The 21630-nt window shown below is 46.7% G+C and overlaps 1 protein-coding gene and 1 long non-coding RNA gene across 5 annotated transcripts in view; one reads left to right on the top strand and one right to left on the bottom strand.

Annotated features, from left to right (window-relative positions):
* Nucleotides 1-21630, top strand: part of SUGCT (succinyl-CoA:glutarate-CoA transferase) — a 506744-nt gene that overhangs the window by 447180 nt on the left and 37934 nt on the right. The window lies entirely within an intron of this gene.
* The window catches only part of LOC140708026 (uncharacterized), a 33164-nt gene continuing 13830 nt past the window's right edge, over nucleotides 2297-21630 (bottom strand). Inside the window, exon 2 of the long non-coding RNA XR_012088152.2 lies at nucleotides 2297-2436. This is a non-coding gene — a long non-coding RNA (uncharacterized LOC140708026). The remainder of the gene's footprint in view (nucleotides 2437-21630) is intronic.

Genomic DNA, 21630 nt, shown 5'->3' with positions numbered 1-21630 from the left:
GGCATTTTCCCCTAGCTGAGCGGGAGCCCCGCTGCTCAGCTGGGGGAAAATGCCGGCGGTAGCCTCGGAAGGACCCTTCCAAAGGGTCCTTCCAAGGCCACCGCCGGGATTCCCCTTCGGATGCCTGGAAGGCATCCGGACCCCCACCGCCGCCGCCGCTTGTGTCCGCCCCGCGGCCGGCTACCCCCGCCATGGTCGGACTCTCAGGAGTCCGACCATGGATGGGATAGCCGGCCGCAACGCGGATCCAAGCCGCGGCGGCAGGGGTCCGGATGCCTATCAGGAATCCGGGGCTAGGATCCGCCCCCCCGGCCGGTTCCCCTTCCATGGTCGGACTCTCAGGAGTCCGGCCATGAATGGGGTAACCGGCCGGGAGGCGGATCCAAGCCCCACCGCCACCGCCGCCGCTTGGAACCGACCCCCGGCCGGTTCCCCTTGCATGGTCGGATCCGACCGTGCAAGGGGAACCGGCCGGGGGTCGGATCCAAGCGGCGGCGGCACCGGTAGGAGCTTGGATTCTCCCCCCCGGCCGGTTACCCCATCCATGGCTGGACTCCAGAGAGTCCGACCATGGAAGGGAAAGCCGGCCGGGGGAGAATCCAAGCAGCAGCAGCGGCGGTAGGAGCTTGGATCCGGCCCCCGGCCAGTTCCCCTTGCATGGTCAGATCAGACCATGCAAGGGGAACCAGCCGGGGGCCGGATCCAAGCGGCGGCGGCGGCGGCGGTAGGAGCTTAGATCCGGCCCCCAGCCGGTTCCCCTTGCATGGTCGGATCAGACCATGCAAGGGGAACCGCCCGGGGGCTGCATCCAAGCGGCGGCGGGGGCAGGGGGGTTCCGAATGGCTTCCAGTGCTTCACCTGGAAGCCATTCGGACACCCCCTACCCTGTCCCCGCCGCCGCTGAGAGCCTTCCGAGCTCTCAAAGGGCTTTCTCCAATGTGTGGCGGGGAAGCCCTTTGAGAGCTCGGAAGGCAAATGTCGGCGGTCGGCGGTGGCTTTGGGATCCATCCAAAGCCACCGCTGACTGCCGATATTTTCCCCCAGCTGAGCGGCGGGGCTTTGAAGCTCCCGCCACTCAGCTGGGGGAAAATGCCAAAGGCCCCATTTTCAGTCAGCTGGTCGGCGGTTCTAAAATGGCCGACCGGCTGTGCTGCCTCGCTTTAGAGGCACCGAAAATGGCCACCCCTATGGAGGAACATCGCTGAACGGTGAGTTTATCCTGAACATCGCTGAACGGAATTAAAAAAGCCATAGGAACACATTAAACTTTGTTTAATGTGTTCCTATGGAGGATAAACTCACCGTTCAGCGATGTTTTCGCATAGCGACGATTAATCCGGAACGGATTAATGTCGCTATGCGAGGCACCACTGTATAAAGTTTTTATTAATAAAGTATAAATAAAGCATTTATTTGTTAATACTGCCCATAGAGGGAGGAAAAACCAAGCATTTAACCCCTGCAGTACAGGAGCAGTTGTTTTTTCTAAACTAAAACTTCAGCATTCGGGTTTTAATTGCAGTATTGTCACTTTGAAATAAATAAATTGATTTTGTGTTGCAATTTGGGCACTTGGGCACAAAAAAGGTTCACCATCACTGCACTAGGCTCTCAGAGGTAGCCACTGCCCGCAAGCAGCAGATTTTGCAGTACCAGTGTATTTTTGCCATCTATCCATGGCATATCATGAATTTTAATATATGCTCATCTTCAAATCATTGCCCATCTCCATTTCCTCAGTTGTGGCACTGGCATGAGAGGTTGGACTGGAAGCTTCTTTGAAGTGGCATATTTTCTCCCCACTTGTACTCTGCAAGGAGCTGTCCACGGAGTGCTCATGGTGTTGATGATGATGAGCGGCTTGCCAGGTCTCAGCAAATGAGCTGCTGTGCCAAGAAATGGTTGGGCTCCCCTGAATCTCCAGGCCAGGCAAACAAATATGAGGAGTAGTGGTGGAGGGAAGAAGCGAGTCTCATTTATTGTTATGGGGTGGGCATAGTGTTTGGGTACCCATCTCCAACCCTCTCCGAATGTCACCAGGGCTCACTGGCTTCCTGTGTCTATCCAACACGACACATAATATACTTGCTTAGGAGCTCAGACAGGGAACCCACAATGCCTAGCTCACTTTCTCACGCATGCATGGAGAAATATGTTCCCATTTCCTGTGACATCACAAGGCCCCACACCGTGACTTCACAAAGACCCACCCCAGGCATTGGACCCCAGATATAATGAGGAAATGGGGAAGATAATCCCATGACAGCCCTTAACAAACAAGACAACACTTCAAAACCATTCCGGAAAATTCTTTTATTGGTTTTGGAAAAGAGGCTAAATGGTATCCTTAGCGGAGACAATGGCCTGGCTCAGCTCCAGCAGGACGCCTCCCTTCTGGTCCCTCGTATCCCCCTGGGGAAGAGGACACATTGGGCCCTGCAAGAGAGAGAGAGAGAAAACAACTAAGGGGCGAGCTCGTCCACTGTCATCAACCAGCTTCAACCGAGGCATATCCACCGACCAATGTTCTGGCAACTTCATCATGAAGTTCTGCCTGCCAACATTCACTGGCTTCCACCAGGAATATTCACCCGTTCATCTCTTCCACTCCGCTTCTGAAGCCGGCCTCCGCCAGCTCCCAAATGCTTGGGTCACACACATGTCCCAGTGACATCCCCATGGAATGCCAGCAAGCCCATTAACTCACATACACACACACACTCACACACACACCAGCCACCCCCCCAACACACACAAACCTTCACTCCACTAGCCATTCACACACACGCCTGGGCTTCCATCCACTGATATCCACCAAGCTTCCGCCAGCTGGTTTCAGGAGGCTAACGTCCCCCAGCTTCATCCGCCAACCTCTGCTGGCCTCCACCTTGTGACCTCAGCCAGCTTCAAGCCACAGATCTCCACCAGCCTCAAGCTGTTTACTCGCCAGCCCACTTAGCAAGTTCATCTGCTTTCAGGAGAGAACTTGCCTTGGGCAGAAGGGCTGAGTGCCCTGCAGCCACTTCCGCTCTCTCTACTGGACTGCCCTCTGGCCACTGGCCTCCCTTCTGGTCTCCTGCCCTGCCCAGCAAGCCCCTTTTATTTGCCAGCAGAGAGGTGGGGCTCTGTGAGGTCACAAAGTCCCAGGAGAGTGGGGTTGGGTTCCCAAGGCAGCAGCAGCATCTTCGGGATTGGCTGAGTCCTGAAGATGATGTCAACAGTCCCTCTGCTCATGTGATTCATCCACAAAAGCTTGCATTTTGCATGATTTTTTTTAAAAATGTGGCCTATTAATGTGTCTCCTGTCACCAATCCCTCTGATTGTTAAATCTTCCCATGTTGGCCTTCTGGCAGGATTCTAGGCTGGTGCTCCAAAAAGTTATCTTTGCACCAAAAGGAACTTTCCTAAGCCCTGAGCTAGGTGGGAAAATGAAAGTAATAAATGAATATGGATGGGCACAGTCACACAATGAAGCCTTTGGCCCCCTTTTTTTGCCTCTTTTTGGACATTTTTTTTCTTGCCCTTGCCATGAATAGGATATAAGGAGCCTGTTAAGAAAACAACCTAAGTTTTTGAAACACATACGAGTATTTTAACACCATCCCTGCACTATTAAAGATGCAGCTGTGTTTCAAAGACTCTCCCAGCCTTCGGAACTCCCTCCCACTGGAAGGCAGATTTGCCCCAGCAGTAAGTATTTATTTGTTAATACCACCCATGGGGGGGGGGGGGAAACAAGCATTTAACCCTTGCAGTGCAGGAACAGTTGTTTTTTCTAAACTAAAACCTCAGCATTCAGGTTTTAATTGCAGTATTGGCACTTTGAAATAAATAAGTTGATTTTCTGTTGCAGTTTGGGCACTCGGGCTCAAAAAGGTTCACCATCACTGTTCTAGTGTTTCTTCAAAATATAAATGTTCTGGAAAAAAAATTAATCTGGAAGGGGCAAGATGTTAACTAAAGAATAAATGGCATTTGATGTAGATGCTTTAAATTGTTCACTATTAGCTACTAACCTCTCTCCATATATCACTGAGTGTAATGCCTTATAGGTAATTGAGTTTATCAATAATTATTGGCTTCAGGCATCCAGTAATGATTCTGCACATTTTATTGGCTAAAACCTTTTTGCTTAGGGTAGTAAATTGCACTAGAATAGGCCTACTGAATCATTTAGGATTTGGTGAATCAACTGTTCCACAAGTTCTGTTGATTCAAATGGGCTTAACTGTGACTTGAAAGAGTTGATTCACCAAATTCCTAATAATTCAGTGGAGCTACTCTAGTGTGATTTACTGTGTTAAGCCACAGGATTTTGGCCAATGAATGCCACATCTACTTATTTTCCATGGGCTGAACTATACAACACCTGGATGGCAATTATGCCTGTGGAGTAGCTTGAACCCGACAGGGCTGTTGCATGAATAAAACGGGGGAGAAATAGAGTCTTGATTACCGTAAATAAAAGACAAGATGTGAATATAAGTACCAAACAAACTAATAATATTGCTTGACTTTGCAGGTTATAATGAGATCTTTATTGGTGGAGATGTGTTGGCACCATACCTAAATACAGTGGTGCCTCGCTAGACGATGATAATCCATTCCACTGAAATCACTGTTTAGCGAAATCATTGTCTAGCAAAAAGCATTTCCCCATTGGAATGCATTGAAACCTGCTTAATGCGGTCCAATGGGGAAGAATTGTCGTTGTCTAGCGAAGATCGGCCATAGGGAAGCCGCTTCGCGAACTGCCGATCAGCAGTTTAAATCAGTGGTTCTTAACGTGGACAATAATGCCCCCCAGGGGGCGATTTCATTTTTCAGGGTGGTGGTAGAACGAAAAGGGGCGGCGTGGGGGCAAAAGAACAGAAGGGGGGCGGTAGGGGGGCGCTGGAGTGAGCCAAACCTGTGAAGGTGACTGCAGCCGCAGTTTTTTGTTTGTTCAGTCGTTTAGTCATGTCCGACTCTTCGTGACCCCATGGACCAGAGCACGCCAGGCCCTCCTATCTTCCACCGCCTCCCGGAGTTGTGTCAAATTCATGTTGGTTGCTTCGATGACACTGTCCAACCATCTCATCCTCGGTCGTCCCCTTCTCCTCTTGCCTTCACACTTTCCCAACATCAAAGTCTTTTCCAAGGAGTCTTCTCTTCTCATGAGATGGCCAATGTACTGGAGCCTCAGCTTCAGGATCTGTCCTTCCAATGAGCACTCGGGGTTGATGTCCTTTAGAATTGATAGGTTTGTTCTCTTTGCAGTCCAGGGAACTCTCAAGAGTCTCCTCCAGCACCACAATTCAAAGGCATCAGTTCTTCGGCGGTCAGCTTTTTTCATGGTCCAGCTCTCACTTCCATACAACACTACAGGAAAAACCATAGCTTTGACTATGCGGACTTTTGTTGGCAAGGTGATGTCTCTGCTTTTTAAGATGCTGTCAAGGTTTGTCATTGCTTTCCTCCCAAGAAGCAGGCGTCTTTTAATTTCGGGGCTGCTGTCTCCATCTGCAGTGATCATGGAGCCCAAGAAAGTAAAATCTGTCACTGCCTCCATATCTTCCCCTTCTATTTCCCAGGAGGTAATGGGACCAGTGGCCATGATCTTAGTTTTTTTTGATGTTGAGTTTCAGACTGTTTTTTGCACTCTCGTCTTTCACCCTCATTACAAGGTTCTTTAGTTCCTCCTCACTTTCCGCCATAAGAGTGGTATCATCTGCATATCGGAGGTTGTTGACATTTCTTCCTGCAATCTTAATTCCAGCTTGGGATTCCTCCAGTCCAGCCTTCCGCATGATGTATTCTGCATATAAGTTAAATAAGCAGGGTGACAATATACAGCCTTGTACTCCTTTCCCAATTTTGAACCAATCCGTTGTTCCATATCCAGTTCTAATTGTTGCTTCCTGTCCCACCTATAGGTTTCTCAGGAGATGGATAAGGTGGTCAGGCACGCCCATTTCTTTTAGGACTTGCCATAGTTTGCTGTGGTCCACACAGTCAAAGGCTTTTGCACAGTCAATGAAACAGAAGTAGATGTTTTTCTGGAACTCTCTGGCTTTCTCCAGATTCCAGCGCATGTTGGCAATTTGGTCTCTAGTTCCTCTGCCCCTTCGGAATCCCGCTTGTACTTCTGGGAGTTCTCGGTCCACATACTGCTGAAGCCTACCTTGTATGATTTTGAGCATAACCTTGCTGGCGTGTGAGATGAGTGCAATTGTCCGGTAGTTGGAGCATTCTTTGGCACTGCCCTTCTTTCGTATTGGGATGTAGACTGATCTTTTCCAGTCCTCTGGCCACTGTTGAGTTTTCCAAACGTGTTGGCATATTGAATGTAGCAGTGCTGGCAGTAGATCCGGTGCTGCTGCCGCCGCTAGATGATCCAGCTCTTTCTACCTGCCACGTCTCACCTTTCTCCTTTAGGGGAGCACTGAGTGTGGATCGGGTGGAAGGAAATGGTCTCTTGGGTCCTCATCCTCGCCCCGTGAAGCGCTGCCTCGCACCCGGGTGGGGAGGGAGACTAGGTAAGTAGGTAGGTAGGTAGGTAGGTAGGTAGGTAGGTAGGTAGGTAGGTAGGTAGGTAGGTAGGTAGGTAGGTAGGTTGGTTGGTTGGTTGGTTGGTTGGTTGGTTGGTTGGTTGGTTGGTTGGTTGGTTGGTTGGTTGGTTGGTAGGTAAGATATTATCACCTTAGGGAGGGGGGCGATGATAACTTCCTCAATGGCTCAAGGGGGCGTTTCTTTCAAAAAGGTTAAGAACCACTGGTTTAAATAGCTGTCTTGTGAAGCTTAGGTCCCGAAAACACCCGTTTTGTGAGCACAGAGGGAGCTGTCAAAATCATTGTCTAGTGAAAATTGGTTTGCGAAGCAGGGACCAAACATTGTCCAGTGAAATTCCCCCATAGGAATCACTGTTTTGCGAATCGCTATAGCAATTGCAAAAAGTCAATGTCAAGCGAAAAAACTGTCATGCGGGGTAACTGTCTAGCGAGGCACCACTGTAATGGCTTGTGTTGTTGCTGACTATACCATTCCCATGGGGGGGGGAAGATAGAAAAATGTGAGCCCCCACCCCTTTCCTTTGGTTGACTATGATGCGTACATGCAATAAAATATGATTTGTTAACTAGGTTCCTTTAATCAAACATAGTAGAGAGTCATGGTGGGGAGATGATCTCTAGGACTAGATCTACAAGCAGAGAAGAATGTGACTTGAAAAATACTGTCTTCCATTGGGGAAGTTTTCAGGAAATTAAGGAAATCAGCCTTACACGACATTGTTTCCTGCAGCTAGGAGATCTCACACAATGGGAGCAATAACAACAGAATTTGAGGTGGAAGTGGGGGAAATATATTCCTTTCCATTCAGAGTGAGCACCTCTGCCTGAACTTCTGTCTGCTTCTCATCACACATTCCTTTTTTCCTGCATAGCTAGGGTTCCTTGAGAAATTTTAATTTCGCTTCACTATTTATGGCACTTTGGAGACAAACAGCCTCACCAGCATCACCATTACTTCATTCGTCTTTTTTAGTCATCAGTGCTGACTGCTTATGTCTTTTACATTTGCAGGGCTGATTTCCATTTTAAGGAATCCAGTGCCTTTTCAGGAACTTGGTAGAAATGATGCATGTCAACTCATTTGGAAGTGTTTTAAAAGCTGGAGGAAGGGAATGGTGGGGAGAGCAACCCTAATAAATACGTAGTAAGTTGACTGGCATTGATTAGTGATCATAGAGGGGAATGAAGAAATTGCTCAGGTTTCTTCCTGTTAGTTCTTCCTGTTTTTGCTTTTTTCTGGTTTATTGTTATTTTAACTGGAGCTTTTATCATCTGTGAAGCAGTGCTAATAGATGTTTGTAGTTTGTTCAAGAACCCTTTTAATTGGGAAGTAGGATAAATGTAAAAACAAAATTTTTAAAAAGCTTACAGTACTTGAATTTGGAGTACTGCAAACTTCCTGTTCTGTTTTGTAGTTTTTTTTGTTTTTTAAAAGGCAAACATCCACTCAATACAAAAATCACTTGAACAGTTACTGGCTTAGTTCCAATGTAAAACCAAACCACAGCTACAGTGAGAAGGAAATAAGAAACATCTTCGTCCTGGTTTTAACTAACTATGGTTTACTCTTATGTTTAAAGCTGAAATGTTAGCTTTAACACCACTGGTACATGTAAACAACAAGAAAAAGATTATCATGGAGAACAGTACTATCCATTCAATCAGGACTTTGATGGATTGGAATGGAAACATGGGATGGAAACTGTTCACACTTGCCTAGAGCTAGTGGAAGTAACTTTTTGGACGACAACTTCCAGGAGCCCTCCCCTCATTATTAGACATGCTTGCTGGGGAATTCTAGGAGATGTAGTCCAAAACAGTAATCCATCTGTGAAAAGTGCATGGGTAGACAGCACCTATTTGTATGTGTGGCTCCTGAGGCATGAAGGGCATGTACATGCAGGAGCCAAGTTTTGTGATTGTGTAGCTGTCCTTGGGTTGAGGATATGTGAATAACAACTTCATTGACTTTGAATAAGATTATTGTTAGAGAACATTTCAGTGTATTGTGTACTGAATTGCTTAAAGTTATATTTATTTACAGTGGTGCCTCGCAGGATGAAAAACCCGCAAGACAAATGGTTTTTGCGATCACTGTGGTGCCTTGCAAGACGGCTTCTTGTATGGCTGTGCTTCACAAGACGATTTTTCCGCAAGACCGATGCCTCGCAAGATGGAAATAATTCATTCATCTTGCGAGGTTCCCATAGGAATGCATGGCAATTAATTCCTATGGGAAACTGCTTTTCGCAAGATGAACATTTTGCAAGACAGTGCTACTCGCGGAATGAATTACTTTCGTCTTGCAAGGCACCACTGTACTTTTAAAAACTTCCATCTAGTTACCTGGAAGTGTAACACTGGGAGACAATTTTAAAACTTAGTAATGTGGCTTTAAAAAAGTTAGAAGGTACTACAGTTGGCCATAAACAATTTCATGAAGATGGAAACAAGCAGTCCCTAAAATATTAAGACAAGGCAATTGCCCCAGTAAAGTTGTACCACCAGGAAACTGCACTTTGCAGATTTTTTTTGGGGGGGGGGAGGGGAGAGGTATTCTAAACAAGTGGCCAGAAAAGAAATGAAGTTGTGTTGTGCTTCCTTCTCCAGTGTGCATTCTGAATGTCTAAGGTTGAGGGGCTCATCATCTGCATCAGAAAATCTACATGCTTCTAAGGCAGACATAGCTCATACCTCTCGCCATGGTGGATGCTGTGCTGGTTCAACTTAGAGTTTTCTAAACAAGCATGGTGAAAGTGTTTTGTTTAAATTATTAATCTATTTTTTTTTCTTTGTGTCTCTTCTTATGTGCTGCATTCACGTCATTTTTCACAATTAGCCCCTTCTTAATGTGCCATCAAGTCAATTCTGACTCATGGTGACATTTTCCAGGATCTTCCAGGTGAAGAATCTTTAGAAGTGGTCTACCATTTCCTTCTTCTGAGAGCATCCGGGACTGTGCAGCTTGCCCAAGGCCACAGAGGCTGGTTCTATTCACAGGAGGCACAGGAGGGAATTGAACTGCCAACTGGCTCTGCAGCCAGATGCCAAACCACTGAACTATCCAGACAGCCCATTCTTCCTATTTGGAAAGACTAACAGGGCCTATCCCTATGGAAGACAATTCTGGAATACATTAAAGGATGACAAATAGCATAGTTTATCTATATATATTAACTCCCATTATAATCAGGCACCATTTGGATTTCCTGCCTCAGCTGCTTTGACAACTACTATAGTTTATTCCTGAAACTGAAGTCAAAATGAAGGAATATTTTTCTCTTATTTAATTTCTGCAAGCCATATTTTAAAATCGTCTTCTGACAATAGTTGTTATGGATTTTTTGGGTTCTTTGGCCATGTTCTGAAGGTTGTTCTTCCTGACGTTTTGCCAGTCTCCATAGCTGGCATCTTCAGAGGACTAGAGTAGGAAATCTGTCCATGTTCTGTTGCTGTTTGTTTAGATGTTTGAGTATTTATACCTGTGGGAACAACTTTTGTCTTTTTCCTGAAGATAGGGTGATTGGCATGTTTGTTTGTTTTTTTGTGATAAGATGGGAGAGATTATCTGTTACTGTGATTGATGGGTGTCTTTAGCTGGTCTTTTTTGTGCAATGATCCCTGGCCCTTGTGGCTGGGTAGAGTTTGTTGACCTTTTGCAGGCTGTATTTTCTAGTGCAGGGAACCAGGCCTTATTAAGTTTTAGACTTTCCTCTTTTTGTTGAAGCTCTGCTGGTGTTTATGGGTTTTGTTGTCCCACTGAAAGCAGCTGGTTGTTAGGCAGTGTTGGAAAAGGGCCTTGCCTAATGACCAGCTACTTTCAGTGGGACGAGTTCTGTGAACAGACAGATGGAGTGGCCATAGGGAGCTCGCTCAGCCCAGTTATAGCCAACTTCTACATGGGACATTTTGAAAAACAGGCCCTGGCTTCGGCACCCTTCACACTCACAGGCTGGTTCTGATACGTGGATGACACCTTCGCAATTTGGAACCACGGCAAAGAAAAACTGGAAGAATTTCTAAACCATATTGACAGCATCCAGCCAAATATTCAATTCACCATGGAAAAAGAAATAGAGGGCCAACTCCCGTTCTTAGATGTCATGGTTATACGCAAAACTGACCTCCTATTGGACACAAGGTCTACACAAAACCCACCCACATAGACCAGTACCTACACAAAAACTCCAGCCACCACCCATGACAGAAAAGAGGCATAATCAAAACATGTAGACCGTGCAAATCGGAACTGTGAAGCTCAATTTCTCAGCACCAAACTCAACCATCTGAATTGGGCCATACAGGCGAATGGCTATTCCAAGAATGAAATCAAAAGAGCCATCAAACCAAGAAAACAACACCAAACTGAAGAGGAAAAAAAAGCCACCCACAAATAAAGTATTTCTGCCATACATCAAAGGGGTCACAGACCACATGGGGAAGCTTTTGAAAAAACACAACCTGCAAACAGTATTCAGACCCACCACAAAAATACAACAAATGTTATGGTCAGCAAAGGACAAAAGGGACCCCCTCACCACTGCAGGAATATACCAGATACCTTGAAGTTGTGGACAGATATATATCGGGACCACAAAACGCAGCATTGACACCAGAATCAAAGAACATGAGAGACATTGCAGACTAAAACAACTGGGAAAAATCAGCAGTAGCTGAACATGCCATAAAATTAGCTGGACATGAAATTCTATTTCAAAATACTGAAGTACTGGACAACACCAGCAATCAGTATGATACACTGCACAGAGAAGCCATTGAAATCCATAAGCATCAACAGAACTTCAACAAAAAGGAAAAAGGCCTAAAACTAAACACAACCTGGCTCCCAATATTGAAAAATGCAGCCTGTAAAAGGTCAATGAACTCTACCCAGCCACAAGGACCAGGGATCATTGCACAAAAAAGACCAGTTAACAACACCCATCAATCACAGTAACAGATAATCTCTCCCCTCTTATCACAACAAAAAAACTCGCTGATCACCCTATCTCCGGAAAAAAGACAAAAGCTGTTCCCACAGCTATACTCAACTATCCAACAAACAGCAGCAGAGCATGGACAGAGTTCCTATTCCAATCCTCTGAAGATGCCGGCCACAGAGACTGGCGAAACGTCAGGAAGAACAACCTTCAGAACACGGCCAAACAGCCCGAAAAACCCACAACAACCATCAGGTCCCAGCCGTGAAAGCCTTCGAGAATACATCTGACAATAACTTACCTTCAGACTTAGATTTGTACCTCAGAAAATATGGAATAATTAAGGCTTATCCCAATGGAATATTTGTTCTCCATTTTGTGAATTTTGTCACTGATATTATCAGTATTTTTCCTGTTGTCCACATAATGGAAAGCTTATCTTGCTTAAACGTTTGACAGAATCTGTTGCTTGTGACTTAAAAAAATCTCCTGATATGTGGTTTAGTTTTGGGGTTGTTTTTTTAAGTTTGTTAGTTTTTTTAAAAGGTTATTTTATTATTCATTCATTCATTCATTCATTCATTCATTCAGGGGGCAGAGTTGTGGCAATTCCCCATTCACTTCTAAGTTCAAATCTTGCGTGTTGGAACTTCATTTATTCCACACAAAGAAAACAAACAAAGCTCCAGAAAGGAAATTCAGTCATGGAATTGATATTTTAAAAACATGTTTAAGATTTATTTTTGAGGCAAGAGCAGTGAAGTTCATTTTGGAAGCCAGAACTTCCTGGTCAGAAACATTAAATTAGGTTTCAGTTAGGTTTAAAAATGTACAAAAGATTTAACTACACAAACAAGGGAAACTTAAGGAGGGTTTTATAAAAACATATTTTAAAGGATTTTAAAAGGATTTCAACATATTGGTCACAATCCTGTTTAGTAATTCTGCTTGCATAACTCAGTGTTATGCAAGCAGTAGTACTTACTGTGCCAAGGTGGAAGAGCTATTCATGGAGTACGTCTGCAGATGTATTGTACAGTTGCCTGAAATGGGAGCCACACAATAATTATGCAATTGAATTGTGCAATCCTCATTGACTGGGCGGAACTTTATGCAGGTATAAAGTTATGCTGTCCATAGGCAAATAAGATTCTGGTCTTTTTTGGAATGAAAGAGGCATTTAAAAAAGTAACTTGAAAAAGTGCAGCATAGATATGAATCCTAGGAATCCCCATACTACTTTGTGTCCAATTGTTTATTTCTGTTTGGTTTTATTTTAATGGCATGGTTTGGATTAGATTGGATAGTCAACATGTTCTGGGTCGCAGATTAGCAGTGAAAAGTTGTTTTTTACTTCGCTATGTTCTAAGTCTCAATAAAACTAAAAGGAAATAGAATTTGTTTGACAGATCATCTTGCTGAGATATGTTCCCACCAATAGATAATGTGTTCAATAAAGAAGTTCATTCCCAACAATCTGATTCTTCCAAAAGTAAACATTTTTTAATAGACTGGCACCTTGATTATAAACATTTGGGTTGTCAGCAGTGCTAATTGCTGGCATGTTGTAATACCATTGCCTTTTATTATTCTCCATGTGTGGATGGTGCATTAATCTTTGTATGAGCAAGAAAGCAAACTTTGGGTCACTGTGATCGGCACTCCTGGCATAACATACTGTATGGTGCATTGTTGTGAAACATTGCAATTCTTCCAAGATCTAAAGTTCCTGTGTATCTGTCTCTGTTTCTAAAATTTTGTCAGGCACTTCCCTTGCCTTATTTTTGAGAAGCCAGGTGCATGGACTGTCCTTAGTGAGTTGTTGTAAAACATGCATGTGAGTCTCAGATGCATTATAAAATAACCAAATTAGTTCAACACACATAAATTTCAAGTATTGTTATGATCTTCTATAATTAGTGGGTAGGGGGAAGAAAATACCATTTCCCACTGGTTACAGAGAATCTCCTTTCAATAAAAGGTTTAAAAGAAAGAATATGTTTTCGATATTTAGTTAATTTTGCTTAAGTACTAAAGACACTGAAGGCTGAATAAATGCATTCTTTCATGCACACCCCACATATTTCTTCCTAATGGAATCCAGTACAGATTATTTTCCCCCTAAGACAGAGATTCATCCAGTATGGTTTACAATACATAAATCTTATACACACTTGCAAATGTTGCAATGGTTTTATGTTTTATTCTCACCTCTCTTTTTTTGTTGGCTTTTTCAAACAATTGTAATCAGAATTCAAATATAGCCAGAGCATGTGCCATTAGCACCTTTAAAAGAACCCTGAATTTGGTTCTATTTACTGATAAATAGTCAGTACAATCCCCCCAAAGCAGCAACAAACCAAAACAGTTTCCCAGGCCCAAAGCAATTCTGGGGTAAAGAATATCATACAGCATGCAAAGACTGGGGCTGATCCAACACAATGTTTCTTGTTCACTGTCTTCTAGCACTTAGGGGCACTCAAATATCTTTGAATATTCAAAGATACAAGGCAGTTGGGACATAGTGAGGCTGTGGCTATGGTGAAAGTTTAAAACGGAACCCTTTGCTTCAGTTTATAAAGCTGTATTGCATGAGGGCAGCCAAAAGCACCTGGCTGAAAGCAGGAGAAACACTGGGTTCTTTTGGACATGCTGGTTTTGACTAGAGCAGTGGTTCTTAACATGGGTGATAATGCCCCCCGGGGGTGATTTCATTTTTCAGGGGGGCAGTAGAATGAAAAGGGGCGGCGTGGGGGCGCTGGAGCAGAAGGGGGGTGGTAGGGGGGCGCTGGAGCAAGCCAAACCTGTGAAGATGGCTGCAGCCTTTTTACAATGTGCATGAATATATATTTTCCTCCAATCTTAATTTAGTTTCAGAGTTTTTGTCTTGAAATTTTTAGTTCCTGCATTGCGGTTTGTTTTTATGCCCTTTTTATATTTCTTTTTGTGTCTTAAAATACGTTTGCAACTAAATCATTAAATGTTACTTTTTGGGGGCATTTCATTTTCTTGGAATTGAATTTTTTTCCAGGGGTCATTGGATTTAAGTGTCATAAATAAATAAACAAACAAACAAATAAATAAGATATCATCACCATGGCGAGGGGGGCGATGATAACTTCCTCAATGGCTCAAGGGGGCGTTTCTTTCAAAAAGGTTAAGAACCAGTGGACTAGAGGATGCTTGAGGGACTCTGCCTTTGTTATTTAAAGGTAAACTAATTTGAAGTGAGATGTCCCACTAGTATTGTATGGATCAGAATTTATTTCTTCATTAACTTCAACACTTCTTGTCTTAAATATATATATCAAAAGGAATGTTAAAACATATATTTTAAGAGAACGTACACTTAGAAATTTGTAGTTAGGGCATGGGTGGGTAATGTGGTCTCTAAGATAAATGTAGCATCATAGGTTTTGAGAGTTCCTAAGGGACTCTCAGAAATGGCCTTTGGAAGGTCACATGATTCCCACAGCGGAAAAGACAATGTAAGTTAACAAATGCTTATAAAAATATAATATTTGGTGGAGTCTTTACAGGTTAATGCCAAAACAAGATCAAACAGGCATATGAGTGAACCTTTAGGCAAATGATATGTACTGAAAAGAAAAAAAATCTATCCCTACTGTGACATCTATACATATATAGGTAGGTAGGTATGTGTGTATATATTTATATTGTTGTTGTTGTTTAGTTGTTAAGTCGTGTCCGACTCTTAATGACCTCATGGACCAGAGCACGCCACGTCCTCCTGTCTTCCACTGCCTCCTGGAGTTTGGTCAAATTCATGTTGGTAGCTTCAATGACACTGTCCATCTATCTCGTCCTCTGTCGTCCCCTTCTTCTCTTGCCTTCACACTTTCTCAACATCAGGGTCTTTTCCAGGAAGTCTTCTCTTCTCATGAGATGGCCAAAGCATTGGAGCCTCAGCTTCAGGTTCTGTCCTATCAATGAGCACTCAGGGTTGATTTCCGTCAGAATTGATATGTTTGTTCTTCTTGCAGTCCAGGGGACTCACAAGAGTCTCCTCCAGCACCATAATTCAAAAGCATCATTCTTCATCGTGGTCTTCTGTGAATGCACACAAAGGGTTAATACCAGCGCCAGCGTTGGGCCTCTCGGAACGTTTTCTAGCTGCAAGAGAAAAGTAACAATGTTTAGGACTACCCCTACTGCGCACGCCCAGCCTAACCGTCCCTCAGTTCCATTTTTCCGCCTAGCGGTTTGGAGCCTCTCGTCTTAGCTGCGTTTATTGCTGCGTTATTGCGATCTATCTGATTTTTGGCTTTGACCTTTGCTTCGCTCACGGACTACCCTAGCGCTTTTTCCCTTCAACTTGACGACCCGGTGTATATTCTGGCTTACTCGGACTGTGTTTGGACTGCTCTGCCTTATCCTTGGACTTGTCGTTTCGGTTTCCTTACTACCCTATGTCCCCTTCAGGGCCGTTCAGCAGGTGTGTGGTGTGCGACCGCAAAATCCCCCATCAAGACGGCCACGATACTTGCCTGTATTGTTTGGGCGAGTCGCACAATCCCAAAGCTTGCCCACACTGCAAAGCCTTCACTAAGGCCGCTCTCAAGGCTCGCCAACAGCGCCTTAAACTTCATCTGTGGGAGTCAACGTTGTCTTCCACGGCGCCCTCTGAGGGGGAAATGGCTTCCACTTCTCGAGCAGCTCCTGTTCACTCAGTCGTCTCCAAAGTTTCCAAAATGTCGAAGAAATCCGCGTCGTCGAAATCGGCCGCTCCTGCTTCACCCGAGCCTCCGGCTCCGAAAGCTAAGCCGTCGAAATCGTCCAAAGCTAAGGCGGCCGCCCAGCTTAAAATGACATCTATTCCACTTTCTCCGAGCTCGGGTTCCATCCCATCGCCAATTCTTGAGGAGTTGTCGAGGCGCTTCGGGGCCTCGGCCGAGGCACCCGCACCTCCTCCTGCTCGACGTACTGAAGTGATACCGCCTTCGGGAAGGTCTTCCCCGACGCCGAGCCAGTTAGTCGCCGTCACTACTGGCCTCGCTTCTGCCCCACATAGCCCTTTTCCTGCGGGCCAGGGGTCGCCTCCCGTGTCGATCTCGTCCGTACACTCGGACTCGAGATCTCCTCGAGAGAAGATACCTCGATCACCTGTGCGCTCGAGGTCTAAATCTCCTCGAGGCAAACGTTCTCGCACGGAGAAGCATGGCTCCCCGAGTCGGTCCCCGTCCTCCGGCCGCTCGAGGTCGAAGTCTCCTCGACAGAAACGATCGAAGAAGAGGCATCGAGCTTCCACTCAGTCCGACTCTAGCGATCGCTCGGACTCGAAATCCTCTAAGCGTAAACGCTCTAAGAAGAAGCACCATTCTCATCGACGTCGTACCAAGCACCGACGTCGGTCCTCTTCTTCCCGTTCGGCGGATTCCGACCGCCCTAAGCGTCGTAAGCACCATCGACGTCGACGCGGCCGTTCGCGGTCTCCTCCTTCGTCGTCGACATCCGCCTCTCGAGACCGGTACCGCAAAAAGATCCGGTACATATATGTCTCTTCTTCTTCGGAGTCGACCCGACCTCGACGCCGACGCCGGGCCATTCGAGCCAAAGACCACCCTCTTCCGGTACCGGTTGCCCCTCCACCGCAACCGGCCCCTCCCACCTCGGCACCGACCGTGGTCCCCGTTCGACCCCCGACAACGCAGGTCGACGTCGAGAAGCCCCCTCCAAGGAAGAAGAGGGACGTCTTCTCCTCTGATCCAGATGAGGTGTCCACGGAGCGGTCTTCTGACTCCGATCAGGAGCCACCCCCACCCTTACCACCGCATGATTTACCTCCGGGTGATCTGGTGCTTTCCGATACTGGCGATACTCACGCTCCTTCTCCATCTGAGGATTTTTCTTCTTACTCTCAGATGATGTCCAGGCTTGCCAAGACGCTTAAATTGGACTTGAATCTCCCTTCCCCTCCGGGAGAGGACTTGTTCTTTGGAGACATAAAACGAGACAGTACCGCTCCCCCCAGTATAGCCTTTGTGCCTGTAGTTATGGAGGCCATCAAGGAATTCTGGGCTCAGCCTGCGGCTACACCTAATGTCCCTCGTCGCACAGAACACTTCTACAAGATTCATGGGGCCGATACTCATTTTCTGCTCAAGCATCCCATTCCAAACTCACTCATTGTTGAAACAAGCTGTTCAAGGCCTTCGGCCAAGGCTCATGTTACTCCAGTCGACAAGGAGGGTAAAAAGCTGGAACTCATCGGCAGGAAAATCTACTCCCTTGTCACCTTGCTACTTCGAGTCATAAATTATCAAACTGTTTTGGGAGCTTATCACAAACAATTGTGGCTCAAACTTTTGCCTGGGTTGAAAATGATACCTGAAGACACCAGGCAAGCTTTTCTTAACTCATATGAGGAAGCTCAGACGGTATCCAAGTATGAACGTCTTTCCATCAGACATGCAGCAGAAATCTCTGCCAGAGTCCTCATGTCTGCCATCTCTATCCGGCGCCATGCTTGGCTCCGTTCTGCGGACATAATGGAGGACGTCAAATCAAAAGTTGAAAGCCTCGCCTTCGACGCTACCGGGCTGTTTAACGAAAAGACCGACTCCCATTTGGAGGACCTTCATAAGGCTAAGAGAACTGCTAAGTCTTATTCTGTTCAGACTCAATCTAGACAGCGACGCCCTCAATGGCGTAAATCTTATGGACAGTATCAATCTTCCCAACAATACCGTCCTTACAAACACCTTCCTCAGCAGCGCTCTGGCCAGTCCTCTTCTTCTGTCCAGGGCTATCAGGGATACCGCCCTCGTCCGCCCCATCGCCGCCAACCTTTTAAGCCACCTGGCAGAAAACAAAAACAGTATCTTTGACTTTCGGCCCCCCGTTTTCACCCACTCACCACCTACCACCCGCCTTCAACCGTTTCTTCACAACTGGTCTGTCATCACAAACGACACTTGGGCTCTAAAAATTATTCAGCACGGTTACCAGCTGGAGTTTATAAGATCTCCTCCGCTAGGTTTCATAACTCATTCTCCCTTCGACTCCTCGCTAGAGGAAGAAATATCGTCTCTCTTAGAAAAAGAGGCCATCTCTACAGTACCACCTCACGACGTACAATGCGGGTTTTACTCCCGCTACTTCGCCGTCTCAAAAAGCGGAGGAGGCATAAGACCCATCCTCGATCTAAGACTCCTCAATACTTACCTGCGACCCAGACGGTTTCGGATGCTTACCTTAGAGTCCATCATGCACTTGCTGAAAAAGAGCAACTGGTTCGTCCTTATAGATCTAAAGGACGCATACTTTCACGTCACTATTCACCCCGACCACCGCAGGTTCCTTCGGTTCATCTTTCAGGACACGGTCTACGAATTTCAGGCCCTGCCATTCGGTCTGTCCACAGCTCCCCGGACCTTCACCAAGGTTATGGCTCCGGTGGCGGCTTACCTTCGTCTCAGGGGCATTCACGTTTACCCTTACCTGGACGATTGGCTCGTAGTCTCCACCTCGAGAAGGCAATCCCTGAAAGACACAAGATTCATTCTGTATCTTCTTTCCAATCTCGGTCTCACTGTCAACAATCAGAAATCCCGGCTCATTCCCTCCAAGACAGTTCAATACATAGGGGTCTGCTTGGACGCTGTAAAGGGTCGAGTCTTTCTTCCCCCGGAAAGAATACACAAGATTCGACGAGCCATCAGGAAATTTTTCCCCGGTGCTCGGGTGACAGCCCACCATGCCCAGCACCTCCTCGGCCTGATGTCTTCTACGACGCCGGCGCTAGCGCACGCTCGCCTCAAACTCCGGTCGCTCCAATCTTGGTTTCTCACCCTTTTCGACCCCATGATCGACAGTCAAAGGAAACGCCTTCGTGTCACCCCGGAGCTCACCAGACAACTCCAGTGGTGGATGTACACACCCCATCTCACGGTTGGCCGGCCCTTTCGTCCACTCCGTCTCACCGTTCAAGTTACAACGGACGCCAGTCCGTCCGGCTGGGGGGCGCACTGCGGGCGCCGCACCATTCACGCCCTCTGGACGCCTCAAGAAGCCATGTTCCACATCAATTACCTGGAACTGCTGGCGGTTATCAAGGCCTTCAAGTCCTTCCTCCCTCTCCTCCGCGGCCGCGGAGTTCAGCTAGTGACGGACAACACTACCACAATGCACTATGTCAACAAGCAGGGAGGAACCCGCTCTCATTCACTCCTGTATCTCTCCATCCTCCTTTGGGAATGGTGTTACCGTCATCATATCTACCCGGTGGCCATCCATGTAGCCACGGAGGACAACACACTTGCCGACACTCTGAGCAGGCTTCACTATCAGACTCACGAATGGGAGTTGAACCCTCTGGTCTTCCAGGACCTTTGCAACCAGTGGGGGACCCCAGTGCTGGACGTGTTCGCATCCCCTCACAACGCAAAATGCTCCCGCTATGCCTCCCGGGCAGGTCTCGGTCACCACTCGCTCGGCGACGCATTCATGATTCCATGGAACCAGGGTCTCTTGTACATGTTTCCACCGATCCCGTTAATACAGAGATCCTTGATCAAACTCCGACGCTCGATGACTCCGGCCATCTTCATCGCACCCTTTTGGCCTCGCCAAGTGTGGTTTCCCACTCTAGTCAGCATGGCTGTGGACTCAGTAACCCTTCCAATGTGGCCAGACCTACTGACCCAGGAAGCAGGCAAAGTCCTTCACCCCGACCTCGACACGCTCCATCTGACGGCGTGGAGGATCGTCCAGAAATTCAGGAGGTCTTGACCAATGCCATCAAACCCTCCACGTCTCGCTTGTATGCCTACAAATGGAACAGCTTTCTGAAATTTACCCAGCAGAGGGATCTCACCTCCTCACCTGTGTCTCTTTCCACACTTCTGCAGTATCTCCGTTACCTGTTTGATTTCCACCTGTCTATCTCTACTATCAAGGTGTACCTGGCTGCGGTTGTCTTCTTTCAGCCCAGAGCTTCTCCCTCATCCCGCTTTTTCTCCCATCCTACCGTCAGGATGTTTTTGAGGGGTCTCTCTAACCTCCGACCTCCCGTTCGTCCTCCACTCCCTCAGTGGTCCCTCCATTTGGTTCTGCATGCCCTATCCAGACCCCCATTTGAACCTATGGCTACCTGTGACCTCAAAATGCTCTCTTTAAAAACGCTATTCCTAGTGGCTATCACCTCTGCTCGTCGAGCTAGCGAGTTGGCAGCTCTCCGCCATGACCAACCTTTTCTTCAGTTCTTTAAGGACAAGGTTATGCTTTACCTGGACGTCTCCTTTCTTCCTAAGGTGGTCTCCGACTTCCACGTCAACCAGCCACTTATTCTGCCGACTTTGTTTCCGTCTCCGACGACTGATGTTGAACGCATGCTCCACATGCTCGATGTTCGACGGTCCTTAGCTTTTTACGTATCCAGGACCAAAGACTTTCGCCTGGCCAACAGACTCTTCCTTTGCCACTTTGGCCCTAAGAAGGGTTGCCCGGCCTCGCCGTCCACGCTCTCTCGGTGGCTCGTGTCTACCATCGCCCTTGCCTACGAGCTCAACCACAGAGATCCTCCACAGGGACTTAAAGCCCATTCCACCCGGGCTGTTGCCTCCTCCACTGCCTTACTTCGTGGCGTCGACCTGCCCGACATCTGCCGGTCCGCTACGTGGTCTAATGCCTCTACCTTCATAACCCACTACAGATTGGACGTGAGGGCAAAAGAGGAGACCAAATTCGGGAGGGCAGTGCTAGCATCGGCTCTTCAGTGACAGCCCACCATCCGGTTAGTAAGCGTGCTAATCACCCTTTGTGTGCATTCACAGAAGACCACGATGAAGAAAGAAAGGTTACTTACCTGTAACGATGGTTCTTCAAGTGGTCATTCTGTGAATTCACACAATCCCGCCCGGCCTCCCCTCTGTCTGTCTGTCACTGGCATCTCTCTGACTCGAGGGCCTATGGCGGACAAATGGAACTGAGGGACGGTTAGGCTGGGCGTGCGCAGTAGGGGTAGTCCTAAACATTGTTACTTTTCTCTTGCAGCTAGAAAACGTTCCGAGAGGCCCAACGCTGGCGCTGGTATTAACCCTTTGTGTGAATTCACAGAATGACCACTTGAAGAACCATCGTTACAGGTAAGTAACCTTTCTCTTCCATACATTGCTAC

This window comes from Pogona vitticeps, chromosome 6, assembly GCF_051106095.1.
Source record: "Pogona vitticeps strain Pit_001003342236 chromosome 6, PviZW2.1, whole genome shotgun sequence".
Taxonomy (NCBI): Eukaryota; Metazoa; Chordata; class Lepidosauria; order Squamata; family Agamidae; genus Pogona; species Pogona vitticeps.
This window is presented reverse-complemented; position numbering and strand designations above follow the sequence as displayed.